The following is a 20,168-nucleotide window of genomic DNA, read 5'->3' on the forward strand; positions in this document are numbered from 1 at the left end:
AACACAGATCCAGTATACTAACATATATAGAGGAAATGGGAACTCACAGGCATAGCCATACTTGTCCTGGTCCAGACGGTCACACAGTCAGGCCTCCCACCTGTGCATCCGTTGTGAGGACACAGGCCACCCCAGAAGTTCGAGGTACCATGCTGTCAGCTCACTTGTTTTTTTAATTTGGTGGAATGTATACACAACACAAAATTGACCATTTTCAAGTGTATAATTCAGTGGCATTAAAGTACATTCACAATGTTGTGCAGCCATCACCACTACCCATTTCTAGAACTTGTTCATCATCCCGAGCAGAAGCTCTACCCATCAAACAGTAACTCCTCACTTCCCACCCCCGCGGGGGGCCCCTAGTGACCTCTATTCTACTTTCTGTCTTAACGAATTTGCCTATTCTAGTGGCTTCGTGTAAGTGAAATCATACAATATGTATTCTTGTGTGTCTGGCTTATTTCATTGATCATAATGTTTTCAAGGCTCATCGTGTTGTAGCATGTATCAGTATTTCATTCCTTTTTAAGATTATATTCCATTGTATGTATATATCATTTTCTTTATTCATCTGTTGGTAGACATTTAGGTTGTTCCTGCATTTTGGCTCTTGCAGATAATGGTGTGATGAACATTGATATACAAGTATCTGTTTAATTCCTGCTTTTAATTCTTCTGGATGTGTACCTAGGAGGAGAATTGCTGGATCATACGATAATTCTATGTTTAACTCTCTGAGGCCAAACTGTTTTCCACAGCGGTCAGATCACTTGTTGGAAGAGGTTTTGGTAAACAGGTACTTTGCCCCAAGGATCTTGTGAGTGAGAACTAAGAGACCATATTTATTCTCTTGCTCTAAGCTTCTCACAAGTCATCAGATTAACAACAATTTATTCTCTCCCTCTCCCTCAGCAGCAATCTCATCTTCTTCCATGTATCATTAATTTCAGTCCATTTGTTTTCCCCCTCTGAAGCAGGACCCTCTGGTTTCCCACTGGGCAAGTTGTATGGGTGGTAGCAACAGGACGAGACACGGAAGGGCCTCTGCTTCTTGTCATCTTGAGGTTCTGATTGGATAAGTGCAGAGAAATACAACTATCCCATCCACTAGGCAACAAAACATTTTCGACAGTCATCTCCAACGTGGCAGGGTGTGGGGAACGGACCATCAGTCCCATCAATCCCTTTGGAATTCCTGCAGTTAGGTCCAAATTAATAGATGTGGTATCTTGTCAGGAAATATTTCAGCCTCTGGAGCCCTTAACTGTAGTTCTAAGTGCAAAGACTACCAGGTCTAATATTGATAAAGAAAACTGGGTACAGCAGGGAAGACTCCTATGAAGATTTCTCTATCATGGCTCCCCCCACCCCAGTTCCACTATAAGAGCATAGCGGGTAAGGGAGACACCGCCACAGTGCACATTTAAAAAAAAACAAAATCACATATTCTACTTTTAACCAGACTTCAATTTTTTTTTTTTTAATTATTTGTTTATTTATTTATTTATTTATTTATGGCTGTGTTGGGTCTTCGTTTCTGTGCGAGGGCTTTCTCCAGTTGTGGCAAGCGGGGGCCACTCCTCATCACGGTGCGCGGGCCTCTCACTATCGCGGCCTCTCTTGTTGTGGAGCACAGGCTCCAGACGCGCAGGCTCAGCAATTGTGGCTCACAGACCCAGCCGCTCTGCAGCATGTGGGATCCTCCCAAACCAGGGCTCGAACCCGTGTCCCCTGCATTGGCAGGTAGACTCTCAACCACTGCGCCACCAGGGAAGCCCCCAGACTTCAATTTTGATCCCTCTCAGTAGCATCCCCGTAGCCCCCTAGATGAATTCTGTTGCCCCTAAGGGGCTCATGAGCAGGCCTAGGCAGTACTGGAGCTGCTCCTGTGCCCAATAGAATTAGAAGACTTATTCTTCCACCCCTGGTCATTTCACCCACACATGGGTAAAGGCCTTAGGAACCCCAGAGGGAGTTAAGAGACCCCAGCCTTTATGTCAATCTTCTTCCTCCATCATGGCCTTGATTTTTTTTTTTTTAAATAAGAAATGTCAATTATTTTAAAATTTGAAATAATCTCGATCTGAAGGAAAATTTGCAAGTACGGGACAAAGAACTACTGCCTTTATATTAAAAGTGGGTATGGAACTCGATGCTGTAGGCTCATTGGAAACTTTTTCTTTCTGAAATTTCTCTAAGCCTTGGGATTTTACATCCTAGGGGCTTTGAGGAGACAGTTGTGGGAACCTCAGATTCCCATAAAATTTCTCTCAAGGTTTCGATGGCACTCTGTCAATTTCCTCCTATTTTATTTTCATTTAAACATTAACTGTCTAAAGATTTTCACATGATTAGAGCCTGAAAAGTTACTCCCTTTCTTGTTTTGATTTTCTTTCTTTTGTAAAGTCCTAATCTTTTTATTTTTTATTTATTTATTTTTAATTAATTAATTTATTTATTATTTTTGGCTGCGTTGGGTCTTCGTTACTGTGCGCGGGCTTTCTCTAGTTGCGGCGAGCAGGGGCTAGTCTTCGTTGCGGTGCATGGGCTTCTCATTTTCGTGGCTTCTCTTGTTGTGGAGCACGGGATCTAGGCACGCGGGCTTCAGTAGTTGTGGCACGTGGGCTCAGTAGTTGTAGCATGTGGGCTCTAGAGCGCAGGCTCAGTAGTTGTGGCACACGGGCTTAATTGCTCCGCGGCATGTGGGATCTTCCCGGACCAGGGCTCAAACCCGTATCCCCTGCGTTGGCAGGCGGATTCTTAACCACTGCACCACCAGGGAAGTCCAGTCCTAATCTTTTTAAAAACAGCTTTAGGGAGATATAGTTCATATACCATACAATCATCCAATTAAAGTGTACAGTTCAGTGGTTTTCAGTATATTCACAGAGTTGCGCAACCATTACCACAGTTAATTTTTGAACATTTTCATTGCCCCCAAAGGAACTCCCCTTTAGTTATCACCCTCCAGTCGCCTCCCACCTTAGGCAGCTTTTAATCTAGTTTCTGTCTCCATAGATTTGCTTGTTCTGGACATTTCATGTCAATGGAATCATATAATATGTGGTCTTTTGTTACTGGCTTCTTTCACTTAATATGTTTTCAAGATTCACCCGTATTATGGCATGTATCTACACTTCCTAATCCTTTATGGGTGAATAATGTTCCATTACATGGAGATAGCACATTTTGTTTATCCATTCATCAGCTGGTGAACATTGGGCTGTTTCCACTTTTGGGCTATGATGATGCTGTTGTGAACATTTGTGTCACATTTTTGTGTCACAGACAGGTTTTCCGTTCTGCTGAGTCTCTAGGAGTGGAATTGCAGGGTCAGATATGAACTCTATGTTTAACATTTTGAGGAACTGCCAGTCTGTTTTCCAAAGTGCCTACACCATCTAACTTTTTTTTTTTTTTTTTAATTTTGAAATTCCCTATGTGGTCATTGGGATAAAGGATTTGAGGTTGCCTCTTTTACCTTCTCTTGTGGTCTCAATAGCAAAGTCATACATGGTGCCAATGCCAGTGGGATTCCTTGCATTATGGTTTTGGTCTTAGCCCGGGTGACTTGGTCTGCAATTATATAGATAGCCCAATCCTGCCTGCACCTGCAGTGCTTCTGCAGCTTCAGTATGTGTAGACAAAAGGAGGGGCAGTAAAATTGTCCATCTTTGGATATCTATGATGGACCCTTCTCTTATGCTATTCTGCTAATCTATGGGGCTTCCCCATGAACCATCCTCACAAAGGTTTTAGCCAACAGAGAATGGGGGGTGGCCCAGATATTCCCCCTCTGGTCAGCAGTGTTCAAAGCAGAGACACTGCCCCTTGTTCTAAATTTCTCAGGAGTCGTTTCAACAAAGGTTTATCAGGATGATGTCTGTAATGATCTAAAAAATTACTCCATTCCTTCCCTGAATAATCCCTTATTTCCATGGTTTCCTGCCCTCCATCATCATCTTGCCCCACTTGAATTATCTTCTTAGTTGTCATGAGTGTCACAGGCTTCGCTTATTATCAAAAATTATAGTGCCAGCCAGAGAGGGCATAGCTCAGCCTGTGGAGATTCTGAACTTGCTCACATTTTGCTACTGCTCGAAGCAGCAGCCACGGAACTGAATTTTTAGCTGCCCTGACGTCGGTTTGCATTTCCCTTCTGATCCATCTTTCTAGCTCCTGAAGTTCAGATTCTTTCATTTCCAGATTTCACTAGAAAGTTTTATTATTAATAAGTATCTCATTTCAGTCTGTGCTACTTCAAACCAAGGGTAGCTTGTTCATTCTCATCCGCTTTATCAGAGTCATCCTTTTTCTTTTTAAATAATGCCTTAGCCATATTTTGAGTAAAGAATGAGTGAGGGGGTTTTCAGTAAATCCTACTTCTGACACCAGCTGCAGGAATGGTGGCAATTAAGAAGGGTTTAACAGGGTTGGGTTGCTCAAAAAACGCACAGGACCCTAAATGACAATGCTACAGTTTATTACAGGGAAAAAACCCACAGTACAGCAACAGTATTAAAGTAAGGACATGCATCATAGCCAAAGGCTGTTTCATAGCAAGAGGTCTGGAAAGGCCAGGTCCTATTATACGTTTTTTGTAAGAGCCAAGGCAGAACTCACTTTCTCTCTTAGATCCCGAACCATCAACATGTGCATGGAACACCTTGGAACAGGGAGCCCAAAGTGGAGTGCTTTAAAAAAAAATCTTGCTGGTCACATAGGCATAATCCTGCTACATTCCTCAATTGCAGAGCCCTTTGTGGGGGGGGGGGTCTCACTGAGACCAGGTGTAAATCATCAGTCTGATTATTACCAATAAATAATGCTGAAAATCTGACATAAACAATTCTGAAGCTCCTTGAACCCAAGGGTTACAAAGCAACACTATTATAATCAGTATGATGACCAGGGGTTGGGACCCTGCCTGAACTTTCCAAAACAGCTCAGCTTAGCTCTGGTCCCACTACAATCTACTCTCACAGCACATAACTTATCTTTGGATGGCGCTTTACAGCATACAGAGCGTTTGGAGGATTTTTACCAACCTGAATAAGCTGATATTATCATCTCCACCTTAGGAATGAAGAGCGTGAGGTTCAGTGTGTTTGTGATTTGCTCGAGGGCATCCAGACAGTGAGCAGCAAAGCCAGGACTGACCCCAAATCCCACCTCTGACCAGAGCCTCCTGTTCTCCTTTCAGCTGCGGAATACCCTCCCTCCCAGCAAGCTATCTGCTTATCGTCAGTGAGTCCCTCATCGCTATTACCAATGACATCTTTTTCTATCTGTTGGAATCCATATTTCTTCTTTTATGAAATGTTTACTGTTCTTTCACTTATTCAACAAGTATTTATTGATTTATTTCATTGAGTGTAAGACATTCATTGATTCAATAACAGCTTTTCAGAAAAAAATTACATAAGTGTGCATGAAAATAGCGGAGTTAAAATTTTTTATTTCTTTTCTAGCTTTTTTTTTTTTTGCCGCTCCACATGCCTTGTAGGATCTTAGTTCCCTGACCAGGGATCGAACCTGTGCCCCCTGCAGTGGAAGGGTGAAGTCCTAACCACTGGACCACCAGGGAATTCCAAAAACTTTTTATTTCTATTTGGACTTTGATGCACAGAATTGAGAAGACTTATTTTTAATTTATGGCAGCATATATTTATCCTGACACAATGACCCACCACACTGCTCTTCACCTTCACAATCCAAGTTTAAGTTTAATCCATATTCACCAACTGATTTAAATGACCCTTGGCCACTTGCAGTTGTTCACTACTTGTATTGGCATGCTTGTCAAAGCCTCCACATAATTTGCTTCGACAACTTTAAGGTTGAGGGTATAATCTTGAGGATAGAAATTTTATCTTTGGTTTAATTACTTTCTACTGCAAGTTAAGCAGCTTCTTTTGAAAGCCAGCTGAAAGCTATTAATACCTTTGTCAAAAACATATGTTTTGGGGTACAGTCATTCTCTTTCATGACTCTTGAATGACTTCACATCGACATCTCCTCAGTTTGACTTATTTTAGGATACTTAGCAACTTCTTCTGCCTTTGTCACGTGACAGGCCATCTTCTGGACACTCAACAAATTTCTAGTTCAATGGTGAATCAATGTTTTTCTTTTTTTAAATTATTTTTATTTTTAATTAATTTTTATTGGAGTATAGTTGATTTACAATGTTGTGTTAGTTTCTGCTGTACAGCAAAGTGAATCAGTTATACATTTACGTTTATCCACTCTTTTTAAAATTCTTTTCCCATGTACGTCATTACAGAGTATTGAGAAGCATTCCCTGTGCTATACAGCAGGTCCTTATTAGTTATCTATTTTATATATAGTAGTGTGTATATGTCGATCCCAATCTCCCAATTTATCCCTCCTCCCCGTTTTTCGTTTTTATTAGCTATCTAGTAGATACAAAATTAAAATTTTAAGTTACACGTAAAATATAAACAGTAACTTAAATTCATTAAATAGCTGTGTACCCATGAGCCTTTTTAAGATAGAGAACATTTCCATTACCTTTGAAGTGCCCTGTGTGTCCGTCCCCAATTCCATCATTTTAACACTTAACGTGAAGTTTGTGCATCTTGTCTCTCGGTTCTTGTCAGAGTTCTACCAATTATGTATGCACCTCTAAACAATATGTCCATGAGATTAGCATGTTTTGGAATTTTATATAATGGAATTATGCTGCAATGAATCATTTTGTGATTTGCTCCCTGAGGTTGAGCCCCCTTGTTGTGTCAGCTGTTTCCAATTATTTTCACAGCTCTTTTGTATTGATTATTTATGAATATACCTAAGTCTAGGTTTACATTTGACTGTATGGGCGTTTGTTTTTTTCCCTCAGTTCTTCGTGTGTACAAACAGTGACACTATAAACATTATTTGGTTTACTTGTGCAGATGCGCAAGTGTTTCTCCAGGGTCACACATATTCTCCAGAGATGATGTGTATCTTCAAGTTTACCGGACAATGCCAAATTTATTTTACAAAATTATTTTAAATCATTTTACAAAATTATTTCATAATTTTGATTGTACCAAGCGATACTTTCATCAGCAGTGATTAATACAGGAGCAGAGAAACACACAGACACACACGCACACATCTTGCACTCACACCAGACACTAAACACGCGCACAGATTCACACAGAGATCCACGTATGTGCACCAGCCACGGCCTTGTACATAATGCACACTGACACACACAGATCCACAAACGTGCACCACGCACGCACACTGCACAATCACTCTCACAACACCCCACTCACAGACACACAAAACGACGCCCCGCTCTCAACGCCCGCACGCACGCAGCCCACGTACTCACGCGCAAGCCCCCTCACGTGACCTAGCCAGGAGGCGTGGTCTCCGCCACCCGCGACTGAGGAGTCTTGTCCCGGCCGCGCCGCCGTCGGACGCCAGGTGTCTGGGGTTAAGGCGGCGTTGGCGGTGGCGTTTTTTTCTACCCGGAAACTACGACTGCCGGAGCCGGACACCAATCCGTGTCGCGGCGGCGCGAGCCTGACTGGCTTCTGGTCCTCGCGTCGGCCCCGCGGAGCCGGCGCGGCGGGGAGGATGGTGCCGAGCGGCCCCGGGCCCGCCGTGCGCCGCCGCGAGTGAGCTCCGAGCGGCCGCGGGCGTCCGGCGAGCAGCTGGCCCGGCCGGGCCCGGGGCGCGCCGCTGCCCACCGGGGCGGGGTGAGCCGGGGCGGGCGGCCCGGGGTCGGGGCTCGGCCGCGGCTGACCCGTGGCTGGGAGGGGACGAGCTGGCCGGGTTTCTCCCTCGCATCTCGGCCTGCAGCCCCTGCCCCAGCCACCGGTGGGGGTTGCCCGGGTCTGGCCTGCGCTGTGGCCTCGGCCTGGTCCCCCGCCACCGGGGTTTGTCCACTCGCGTCCCCGGAGCCGGAGTTCCCTGGCCGCCCTCGAGATGGCGGGGCTTCCCACGTCTGGAGCAGAGGCCTGGATAATTTGGGTTTGGCACGGGGAACGTGTTGGTAGTTTGCCATTTTTGAGTTTGGGTTGGGTTTGCGTTACTCTCCGTTTGCAAAGGATACACATCTCAGAAAGGAGATGGGAGGGAGAGACTTGCGTATGTACAGACACTTAAAATGAAATAGTGGTAATTTTTGTGTCAAGCTTGCTAAGTTTCCAGAGGTGGGGTGGATTATCATCTTCACTCATATTTTAATAAACTAAATTGTGTGGCGTCAAGATAATCTAGCGGCACGTAGTTGTACGTCCCTTGATAGGCACCACCCGGAATAAATCTATGCCTGTTGTGCTGTTTTGAATTGTGCAAACACCATAGCCGGTGGACAGCTGGTGAGGGGGCCTTTGTTGAAAAATCCGACGTCTGTAGTTTAGTTCTCAACTAGCAGATGACAGCCTTGACTGAGTGTTGAATGATGAGCTTCTTTGCGGTCTGCTTGAAAGCAGGAAAGCTCCTGAATTGCTACTTTCCCGACTCAGGTGAGCCCGCTCTGGGAGGTGGCAGGAGGCAGAACTCCAGGGTTGGTGATGACTGTTGGTTTGTCCCTATAGCCCTCTTTTTGGTCAGCTTGGCGTCTGAGCATTTGTATCCCATCTGTAGATGAATGCTCCATCATTGCTTGCTGGTGTGAGTACCTTCCTGCTCCCTCATTTCATTTCAGGATTCTCAAAGGAAATGGACCTGTTGTGCAGTCATACTTCATGACTCCAAGCCTATTTACTCTCCAGGAGTAAGGAGGCAGTGGGTTGACTTTCTAGTAAAGGTCCGGGAAGAATTTCTGTGACCTAATTGAGATGGACTGGAATCAGGGCTGCCACTGGCCTCTGGGTACTAAGGTCACAGATGCTGATTGAGCGCACCCGCTTTGTTGGGGCCGTAGCTGCAGCTGCTGCAGGGAAGCGAGACACACCTAAGTGCAAATACAGTTTCTGCCCGCAAGGAACTTAGAGAATGCAATAGGCTGTAAGATGTGGCAGGACTAAAGTGTCGTATGGAGATACCAGCTATTAAGGATTTTCTTCTGATTAGGATCAGAAAAGGCTTCATAAAGGAAGTAACTTTTGAGGTGGACCTCGAAGGATTGGGAGGATTTGGGTCATTCAGAATTAGCTGGGAAGTGAAAAAGCTCGGGTCAGTTGGTGGAAGGGCACCTAGTCTAGGAACTGGGCAGTAGATGCCTGGAAGTACTGACAGAGGCAGCTGCTTAAGGGTTAAGTGCTTTTCTAAGACAGAAAACACATGCTACCCAATCTGGCTTCTGGTGGATTTCTGGGTTCTAGAGAATTGTTTTCATTTGGTGAGTTTGTCTTGTTCTGTTAAACAGCCAATGACACAAAGCAGTGCTTAGCTTACTTTAAAGACAATGAAAAAGAGGCTGATTGTAATTCCTGTCTGGTGTTAACAATCAGGAAATTAAATTTGCTGTCTGCAAGTTGTTTCAGTGCCTGTGTTTAGTGTGCAGGAGCACAGCTCTAGTACCATCTCTGCTACTCTGGCTGCAGCCAAGTGTTAAATGGCAGGCTCTTAGCCATCTCCTGAGGGTTTTTAATGACATCTAGTTCACTTCACAGAGATGCTGTTTGTTTCTATTACCCAGTTGTTGAAGAACCTTTGAAGCTGTTTAAACAGGACGCCATGTAATTGCCCTGGAACATTATGATTAGTCCTAGGACCTCACTGGCTTCAACTCTAGCTTTTCTCTGAACGTGCTCAGGACCATGTTAACTTTTTCATGCTTCTTTTTGACTCTTCTTCCCTCTCTACCCACTGCTCTGTCTCCTCCTTATTATAGACAAGTGTCTAAAAAAGGGTGGTCCTAATAGGCATGGCAGATCTATGGGATGTTTTTGTCAAATAATATTGCCATGTAAGAGGGCTTTAGAATTAAAAAAAATTTTTTTTCACTACAACATTCCAATTAAAATGAAAAAAAGGAAATGGAGGAAAGATACGGTTTTTAGCAAACGGAATTTCCATGTAGGATTTGTTCTGATAAACATAGAAATCCTTAAATTATCTTTTCCATACAGAAAATAAATTTGACCAGGGATCTACAGCTCGTTCTGTGTATAATTGTATACCTAAGTGTAGTCCTGGGGACTATAGAACAATGTTTGGTGATGATCATTTGCAAAGGGCTGTCATTTGTCATTTGGACTTTTGTGCTGTTTGTTTAAAAATGCTGTTTTCAGAACATCTCCCAGTCTTTACACTGAGTTTGGATGTTATAGTTTCATATTGAGCTTTTAGTGTTCGTTTAATCTTGTCATCACTCATATTTGTTTTCTTAAGTATCTGTTAATTAAACCCCAGATCATTACATCTTAATATGGGGATACTTTTAATTTGGTTTTTGAGTAGGTCAGCAATTAAAAAAAACGAAAAAAGAAATTATTTTCAATTTCAGGACTAAGATGAACTTATTTGTTAAAAGGAGAGAGGGAACATGTTGAAAGTTCCCATGATTTTATATCATGATTTTGAAAATGGAGCAATGTATTAATTAGTTGTAAGTGAGTAGAAATACAGCCAAAGTCTGAATTTTGGAAATAAATCCAAATTTCATGGAAGTAAGTCCATGAAATTATTATCAGCCCATGTTGTTCCTTTTCCTTTTGTCTTTGAGTACCGATGTTGCCTAAAATGCACGTTTAGCGACTAAAACTTTATGCTTTCTGTTATAATTTCTCTTTTGATCATTTAAACTTGTTGAGTGAAACAAGTGTTTGAAAGTCTCTCTGCACTGTGAGTTGTATTAGATTAACAAACAAGAAACCATTGGCAGGAGATTCCACTTGTCTTTGCTTTATACCCTGATGAGGGTGCTGAGGTGGGAGTTGCCTTACTGAAGAGATGGGAAATAAGGTAACCTCAGAAAAATCCATTTTAATTGTGCTTATATTGAAGTCGGTGACTAAAATACACTATCCATGGCATGTGATTTTTTTTTTTTTTTTTTTTTTCTATCTGGCATTGGACTTGAAACCTACTTATCAATCCTGGTATTGTGATTGATGGCACAGCTTGGGGTGTAAGTCAGAGTCTTAATTACTTACTGCCACATTTTTGTAGTATAACCTTGTATAAATTACTTAACCTCTTTTGACTCAGTTTCCTCTTCGGTAAAATGAGGATAGTAATACCTACTTAGCAGTGTTGTGAAGATTAGAACATATGACGTGTGTAAAGCACTTGGCATGGGGCCTGGCCCACAGCACATTTTAAATGGTGGCTGTTAAAAATGATACTCTTTCCTTAGCCCCTAATGAGAGAGGTTTCTGCTTACATCACTATTGATGTCTTAATTACAAAATTGTATGGATACTTTTCAGTGTTCATCTCATTTGATGGGGTTGACTCTATTCAGACTCATAACGTTTACTGGGAGGCAGTAGAGCACTTAGTGGTTAATGCACGGGCTCTGGAGGCCGACTGGGTTTGAATCCAGGTTCGTTTAGGACCTTGGGTAGCTTAGGTAACTTCCTTACGCCTGAATTTGCTCACCTGTAAAATGCAGATGTTGTGAGGACAATATGAAACATGTGCAGAACTCTTAGAACAGCATGCCTCGTTCACAAAAGTGGGCGGTAGTGTAAGACATTACTGGTAAGCACCTTCCCAGTGCCGGGCACTGCCCGAGGTAGGAGGGTGCAGAAACGGCGTCACGGAGATGAGAGAGCACAGGGGCAGGACACATTTGGGGTTCAGTTTGGCTGAAGGAGGCCGTGGGGCTGGAGCAAAAGCTGCTGTTGAGAGACACTGCAGCGATGGGCGCGACAGGGCTGGTGACGGGTAACCGTTCGGTTGTAGGAGAGAGAGTCCAGAATGGGTGCCAGGGGTCCCTGGGTAGAAAGCTCTGTCTTTCTTTATAAGGAGGAGCTGATTTGGGGATTTTGGATGAGTTTTGGCCTTGGTGGTTCAGGTGCCTGTGGGTCATCTGCATGGAGTGTTGGGTAGGTAGATGTTTCCATCTGGAGTGAGGGGGTAGGTGAAATCGATAGGAAGCCGAGAATGAGTGTGTCCACCTTGAGCAGAGGCCCAGCTGGAGCCCACGGGGAGCCCCAACTTTTGAAGAAGAGTGAGAAGGAATGGTGGCCAGACGAGTGAAAGGGTGGCCGGGAGAGTGATGTCCCGGAAGCCGGAAGGTGGTGTGGCCCTCGGTGTGCAGTGCCGCAGAGGGGTAAGAAAGGACCGAAACCCAGACTTTGGCTTTAGCATTGAGACCTTAGTGGAGACCTTGAAGTTCTCCTTCGACTTTCTTACTCCGCGTTTGCCTCTTTGAAGGTCTTTTCCGTCTACACTCGCTGTGTGGTGGGGGAGGGAGGGTGGTTTCTCCTCAGTGCTGGATAGCTGGGTGTTGAGATCTCCCAGGGTCTCTCTGATACCATCCCGTGTCCTCATCTCTGCTGAGTCTTGGATAATCCGGCATCGCATCCATTAATGTTCTTTATTAGGCTCAGGGTTTACAATCCCCAGCCTTAAAGCCCTCTGAATATCTCAAACATCACAGGATATTTGAGAAATGCTACTTTAATTTTTACATTCAAAATGGGCCTCTCCCACATCAAGGCGAGTTCCTGCTATTCTCTCTTAGCACAAGACCAGTGTATTTCCTGCAGTGGGTATTAGAGCAAGCTTGCCTCTCTCATCCTCCCCTCTCGGTCCCCCTGTGGTGTTCTTCCACCACTTCCCTGACTCCTAGTCTCTTCAGAACTTTGAAAAGGGCATGACTTTATAGGAGAGCTTTAAGGAATTTCTCATTTAGCCTAAGGTGGAAAATCCAGTTTAATAAGATGAATGGTGGTTTTGTTGTTCATGTGAAGTGAACTTTTTCATTTGGGTCACAAGTAGTGGTTTAGTGTATCTTAGAATAAGTTAGGAACTATTTAGGAAATATCATCTGGGAGTGTGGAATCCCCATCCTGTCCAGAGATTCTAGTTGTAAACTTGGACAAGTCAGCATGTGGTACACTTTAAAGTTCGTGGGCTCTGGAGAGGGAGAGAGACACATGAAGGACTCATGTGTCTGGCATAATGAATGTTAATTTACTTCCTTTCTAATAAAATATTATAATCAAATTCCAAAATTATACATTTCTGCCTTCACTGGTCCCTTGGGAGGCCTTCCTCTTTTACTGGCTCCTTCTCTGCTTACAGATATGTTTGTTTCCTCACTTCTTGTGACCCCACTGTCCCTCCTGCCTCCCATTTGAACCAGTGATGTTCCGCTGTTGCCTCTGTTTCCCCTCCCCTGTTATCATCTCCTTATTGTCTGACTTCCGCCTCCTGCCAGAATGAGGTTTCGGAGGTCACCAGTGATCTTGCCAGGTGAATTGTGATTAGGCAAGCGCAGGTTCGCCTGAGTACTTTTTATAGCACAGAGGGGCTTAGAGACCCTTTCTTTGTACTCCTCACGCTTGGTCACTTCCCAGCAATATTTGGCTGATACCTCTTCCTTCTTGAAACTCTTCTCCCCTGCCTTGCAGGACCCCTCCCCGTCCTGGGCACCCGTTTGGCTCGTGGTTACCCCTACACCCCATGCCCTCGCAACCTCTGCCCTAAAGGGGGCACCTACGCTTGTCTGGAGAAGCTGTGTGCACCACCTGCCCCGGGAGCGTGCAGCACTGGATTATCTGGAGGAGTCTAGTCAGTGTTCTTTCTCATTTTATTTTTGGTTTCTCACAGATCCAAGTACAAATCACTGCAAGTTAAGCTTTGCCTTTCTTTAGCACCAGGACGTATTAAAGGATTGTCCTGTTTTCTATTTATTTTTTTTTCTAGGTGGGTTTAAGAAATCACTTGTTTCTTTTTTTCTTTTTTTTCCCCCCTGTATATTGCCTTTATTAATGAAGAAAATGAATGGAATTAAGATTTAATGAAGTTTTATTTGGGCCACAAGACCAGCAGGATCAATGGAAAATTATTTATAAATTTTATTGTTAGAAATTACTGCAGAGGAAATACATATTCATGATGGAAACGTTAAAAAAAAGAAAAGACATATGTAATCTCACCAGCTAGAGATAACCATCCCTGTTTACATTTGAGGGTACGTTATGTCTTTTTTTCCCATGTAAGTGCTTGTGTAGCTCTCACACATTAAAAACCTGAAATACCCTCATTTTGTGTATTTTAGATCCTGTGTTTTTTTAACAGCTACATAGTTTTCCTACTGGTGATATATTATACTTGAACCATTTCCCTACTATTGTTGGATATCTAGTTTTCCAGTTTTTACTATTTTATACACTCCTGAGATAACTGTCTTAGTAGTTAAGTCTTTGTTTTCAGCCGTGGGTGTCTTCTCAGGTGAACTTTTAGAGGCAGAATCACAGAAGTAAGAGTGCGCTAAGTGTTAGTGCTCTTGGTGTGTGTGGCCAGGTTGGTCTCTAGAAAGTTTGTAATAGTCTCCCCTCCCCTTTTTAGGATCTCCTAACTTGTGGGTTGCTTGAGTTAACTCTCGAATAATCTTAGTATTGCCTTTTGCTTACTTGAATTGCAACCTGATGTTTAGTGTTGTCATTGAACTAGTCTCAGAGCTCTAGGTACTGAGTCGATGGACTTCAGTCGTGTGCTCTCACACACTAGTGAAATTGGCTTTTGGCCATGTTCTGTGTACCTTAAATCCCTAGACTTTCCAGAGAGGCAGCTTCACAGCCCTGGTCATTTCTTACCTTTATCCTGGTGAAAGTCTCCAATTGGAGTTGGAATGAATGAATATAGGGGAGGGAGGTCGGATATTGTGCCTTCTCTCCATCCACTTTTCTTCTCCCCATAGAGGTTAACTTATTTTTTAATTAAAAGTGACATTTACTGTTGAGAAGATTACAGAAATTTTCTTGTAATTCTTTGCAGGGAAAATACATTTGTTTAGCTCTTGTTAATTTCATATTTGAAAACACTTGTAAGTGGTGGAAAGGAATTTTATGTTTATGAAATATTTGGACTTTTAATAGTTTTACTAAAAAAAACGAAAATGCTTTTACTTTTTTTTTTAGAAATATGTGCTGTGCTAGTTTTTTGTTTTTTGTTTTTTTAACTTTTGGGTTTATTTATTTATTTATGGCTGTGTTGGGTCTTCGTTTCTGTGCGAGGGCTTTCTCTAGTTGTGGCAAGTGGGGGCCACTCTTCATCGCGGTGCGCGGGCCTCTCACTGTCGTGGCCTCTCTTGTTGCGGAGCACAGGCTCCAGACGCGCAGGCTCAGTAGTTGTGGCTCACGGGCCCAGTTGCTCTGCTGCATGTGGGATCTTCCCAGACCAGGGCTCGAAGCCGTGTCCCCTGCATTGGCAGGTGGATTCTCAACCACTGCGCCACCAGGGAAGCCCTGCTTTTACTTTTTAAGTGAATACAATTGGCCTCCTCTAGAACTTTCTCTAATTAAATTGGCTTATGTTGACATTGCTTGCTAATTTGTGGGTATTTATGTTGATTATATATATATATATATATATATATATATATATATATATATGTTTAAATTCTAGTGTGACATGGTTTTAACGACCGTTAGTTTTATCTAGAAGGGAATTCAGATTTTTTTGCTTTTCTAAATGTTTCATAATTGTAGTTCCACGTGGAGAATAGTTCCTATTTATATATTATTCAGATTTTGTTGTCTTTCTTAATAAATGGAACTGTAATTTACTGTTGATGTTTTTGTTTCTGAAGCCTATTAATCTTTTTTATTTTATTTTTTAACTGAAGTATAGTCGATATACAGTATTAGTTTCAGGTGTACAACACAGTGATTCAATACTTTATAGATTATACTCCATTTAAAGTTCTTATAAAATATTGGCTGTATCCCCTGTGCTGTACATTACATCTTTGTAGCTTATTTATACATAGTGGTTTGTACCTCTTAACCCCCTACTGCTATCTTGCCCCACCCCCCCTTCCCTCTCCCCACTGATAACCACTAGTTGGTTCGCTATATCTGTGAGTCTGTTTCTGTTTTGTTATATTTGTTTGCCCCATTTTTCAGGTTCCACATATAAGTGATAACATACAGTATTTGTCTTTCTCTGTCTGACTTATTTCACTAAGCATAATACCCTCCAGGTCCATCCATGTTGTTGCAAATGGCAAGATTCATTCTTTTTTATGGCTGAGTAATATTCCATTGTATATATGGAATATCTTCTTTATTCGTTCATCTGTTGATGGACACTTAGGACACATGTTGCTTCCATGTCCTGGCTGTTGTAAATAGTGCTAATATGGACATTGGGGTGCATGTATCTTTTTAAATTATTGTTTTCATTTTCTTCAGATATATACCAGAAGTGGAATTACTGGATCATATTGGTAGTTCTATTTTTAGTTTTTTTGAGGAACTTCCATACTGTTTTCCATAGTGACTACACCAATTTACATTCCCACCAACAGTGTACTAGGGTTCCGTTTTTTCCACATCCTTGTCAGCATTTTTTTTTATTCTTATTTATTTGGCTACATCAGGTCTTAGTTGTGGCACGTGGGATCTTTCACTGTGGTGTGTTGGCCCTTTGTTGCGGTGCGTGGGCTTCTCTCTAGTTGGTGGCGCACAGGCTCCAGAGCACGTGGGCTCAGTAGTTGTGGCATGCAGGCTCTCTAGTCGTGGCGTGCTGGCTCTAGAGCGCGCAGGCTTGGTTGCCCCGCGACATGTGGGATCTTACTTCCCTGTCTAGGGATCAGACCCGCATCCCCTGCATTGGAAGGCGGATTCTTAACCACTGGACTACCAGGGAAGTTCCCATCCTTGCCAGCATTTGTTATTTGAATCCTATTTAATGAATAGAGAGTTCCTATTGCTCAACATCCTTGCCAGTATTTGGTATTGTCAGTGTGCTGGGTTTTGGCCTTTCTAATAAGTGTGTCATGGTATCTTGTTTTAATTTGCATTTCCTGATGACATGTGATTTGGGAGCATCTTTTCGTATGCTTATTTGCCATCTGAAAATCTTCTTTGTTTAAGTGTCTGTTAAGCTCTTCGGCTAATTTTTAAAATGTGTTGTTTATTTTCTTATTGTTGAGTTTTTTTTAATTTATTTTATTTATGGCTGTGTTGGGTCTTCGTTTCTGTGCGAGGGCTTTCTCCAGTTGTGGCAAGTGGGGCCACTCTTCATCGCGGTGCGCGGGCCTTTCGCTATCGCGGCCTCTCTTGTTGCGGAGCACAGGCTCCAGACGCGCAGGCTCAGCAACTGTGGCTCACGGGCCCAGCCGCTCCGCGGCATGTGGGATCTTCCCAGACCAGGGCTCGAAGCCGTGTCCCCTGCATTGGCAGGCGGATTCTCAACCACTGCGCCACCAAGGAAGCCCCCTTATTGTTGAGTTTTAATAGTTCTTTGTATGTTTTGGAGAACAGTCCTTTATCAGATGTCTTTTGCAAATATTTGCTCCCAGTCTGTGCTTATTTTCTCATTCTCTTAACAGTGTCTTTTGTAGAGCAGAAATTCTTAATTTTAATGAAGTCCAGCTTACCACTTCCTTCTTTCATGGATGGTGCCTTTGGTGTCCTTATCTAAAAAGTCATCACCAAACTCAAGGTTTTCCCCAATGTTACTTTCTAGGAGTTTTATAGTTTTGCATTTTACAGTCAGGTCTGTGATCCATTTTGAGTTCTTTTTTGTTGAGAGTGTAAGGTGTGTGTCTAGATTTATTTTTTTGCATGTGGATGTCCAGTTGTTCCAGCACCATTTGTTGAGAGACTTGTCTTTTGCTTCTTTGTCAAAGATCACCTGACTATATTTATGTTGGTCTATTTCTGGGCTCTCTATTCTGTTTCTTTGATGTATCTGTCTGTTCTTTTGCCAATCAAAACCTCACTGTCTTGATTATTGTAGCTTTATAGTAAGTCTTGAAGTCAAATACAGTCAGTCCTCCCACTTTGTTCTTCTCCTTCAGTATTGACTATTCTGGTTCTTTTATCCCTCCGTATAAACTTAAGAAGAAGTTTGTTGATATCCACAAAATAACGCGCTGGGATTTTGATTGGGATTGTGTTGAACCTGTAGGTCAAGTTGGGAGGAACTAACATCTTGACATACTGAGTTGCTGTATCCATGAACATGAAATATCTCTCCATTTATTTAGTTCTTTGATTTTGTTCATGAGAGTTTTGTAGTTTTCCTCATATAGATCTTGTACACATTTGTTAGATTTATACTTAAGCATTTTATGGAGGAGTGCTAATATATATGATACAGTGTTTTTAATTTCAAACTCAACTTGTTCCTTGCTAGTATATAGGAAAGCAATTGGCTTTTGTATATTAGCCTTGTATCCTGCAATCCTTGCTGAAATCACTTTCTAGATTATTTTTTAGTTTAAGTCTGTAACCTTGTATCCTGCAATCCTTGCGGAAATCACTTTCTAGATTATTTTTTAGTTTAAGTCTGGATTCATTGATTCATTCATTTAATGAACTTGCATTTTTAAATCACCTATTTTGTGTCTAGATATTGATAATATAGAGACGATAAGATGTTGTACCTGCCCTTGAGAGGCTTACAGCTTGGTTGGGAAGATAGATGTATACATAGGCAACTGCAGTAAGGTGTTTCATTCTGTGTGAGAAATTTTTGGAGTATAGTGGGGGCATAAAAGTGAAAGTGGTCACTTCTCCCTGAGGGGCTGGTGGGGGAGGGAAAAGTTTCATAGAGTAGGTAACCCTTCCTCTGAGCCTTGAAAGAGGGGAGTTGAAGTAGTAAGATGTGGTTCGTGATGGTCAGGAGGACCAGTGGACTCAAAGGCCTGAAGCTGTAATATTGTCTAATATGTTCTGGGAATTGCAAGCAGTTAGTCAAACCATTGAGAAGTAGACAAGACCTAGTTTATAGTGGATTGCCATTACAAGGAGCTTGGACTTTATCCCTAGGTCATTTGGAGCTCTGAGATAATTAAGCGGGACTTTATCCCTAGGTCATTTGGAGCTCTGAGATAATTAAGCGGGACTTTATCCCTAGGTCATTTGGAGCTCTGAGATAATTAAGCAGTAACGTGATTAGATTTGCATTTGGAAAAATCACTCTTGACAGCATGTGAAGATGGATTATTTGACTGATAGCAGGAAGATCCAATTGAGACTTAGCAAATAGTTGCAAAAGAAGATGACGAGGGCCTGACCTAAGGGGAGTAGCAGAGGAGTGTGGAAGGGAAGAGTCAGAAGTAAGCGATGTTAAAGAAACAGAATCTTGGACTACCCTGGTGGCACAGTGGTTAAGAATCCACCTGCCAATGCAGGGGACACGGGTTCAAGCCCTGGGAAGATCCTGCATGCCACGGAGCAACTAAGCCCGTGTGCCACAACTACTGAGCCTGTGCTCTAGAGCCTGTGAGCCACAACTACTGAAGCCCGCGCGCCTAGAGCCCGTGCTCCACAACAAGAGAAGCCACCGCAATGAGAAGCCCATGCACCACAACAAAGAGTAGCCCCTGCTGGCTGCAACTAGAGAAAACCCACGCGCAGCAATGAGGACCCAACGCAGACAAAAATAAAAAATATAAATTAAATTTATTTTTTAAAAAAATAGAATCTTTAGCACTTAGTAGTTACTTGGATATGGGGCAGAAGCAGTCTAGGATGTTTTCCAAAGTTCTAGATTGAGATGGGGAATACAGGAGGAAGAGTCAGATTAGGCAGGAATGCAGATTAGTTCAGTTTTGAACATGTTGTAGAATGTATAAGGATGTTCAGTGGGCACTTGGATATAGAGGTCGTAGGGCTGTAGAGACATGTAGAGGACTGATACAGTGATAGTCTCTGTCATCTTAACAAGAAGATAGGGCACAGTGGGTAGATCTGAGATGCATTTTGGAAAGAAAATCAACAAGATTTGCTGATGGATTAGATTGATGCTAATGGTGAGGGAAAGTAATGCAGCTAAAGAAGGAGTATGTTGAGGGAAGTTTGTATTTTGAAATGCCTCCATTAAAAACAGAAAAATCCGAGATAAGATTCCAACTGAAGAGGTTAGAAAAACCAAACTGAGTTAACCCAAAGAAGGCAGATGGAGAAAAATAATTTTTTTAAAATGTAGAAATTACTGAAAAAGAAAAAAAAGAAATTATCTATATATAATCTATAAAACCAAATAGTGGCTCTTTGAAAACACAAATACAATACAGCTCTGGTAAAACTGATTACAAGGAGAGAGGAGAAAACAAACACAAA

The 20,168-nt window shown here is 42.4% G+C and overlaps 1 protein-coding gene across 6 annotated transcripts in view; it reads left to right on the forward strand.

Annotated features, from left to right (window-relative positions):
• Nucleotides 1-20,168, forward strand: part of TMEM248 (transmembrane protein 248) — a 143,324-nt gene that overhangs the window by 102,953 nt on the left and 20,203 nt on the right. The window contains exon 1 of one of the 6 annotated variants that reach the window (XM_059898224.1): nucleotides 7,474-7,640. The exons of 4 other annotated variants lie outside the window; for them this stretch is intronic. The gene's annotated coding sequence lies outside the window, so the exon portion shown is untranslated. One more of the 6 variants, XM_059898223.1, reaches the window with a different exon arrangement.

This window comes from Balaenoptera ricei, chromosome 15 (assembly GCF_028023285.1).
Source record: "Balaenoptera ricei isolate mBalRic1 chromosome 15, mBalRic1.hap2, whole genome shotgun sequence".
NCBI classification, from domain to species: Eukaryota; Metazoa; Chordata; class Mammalia; order Artiodactyla; family Balaenopteridae; genus Balaenoptera; species Balaenoptera ricei.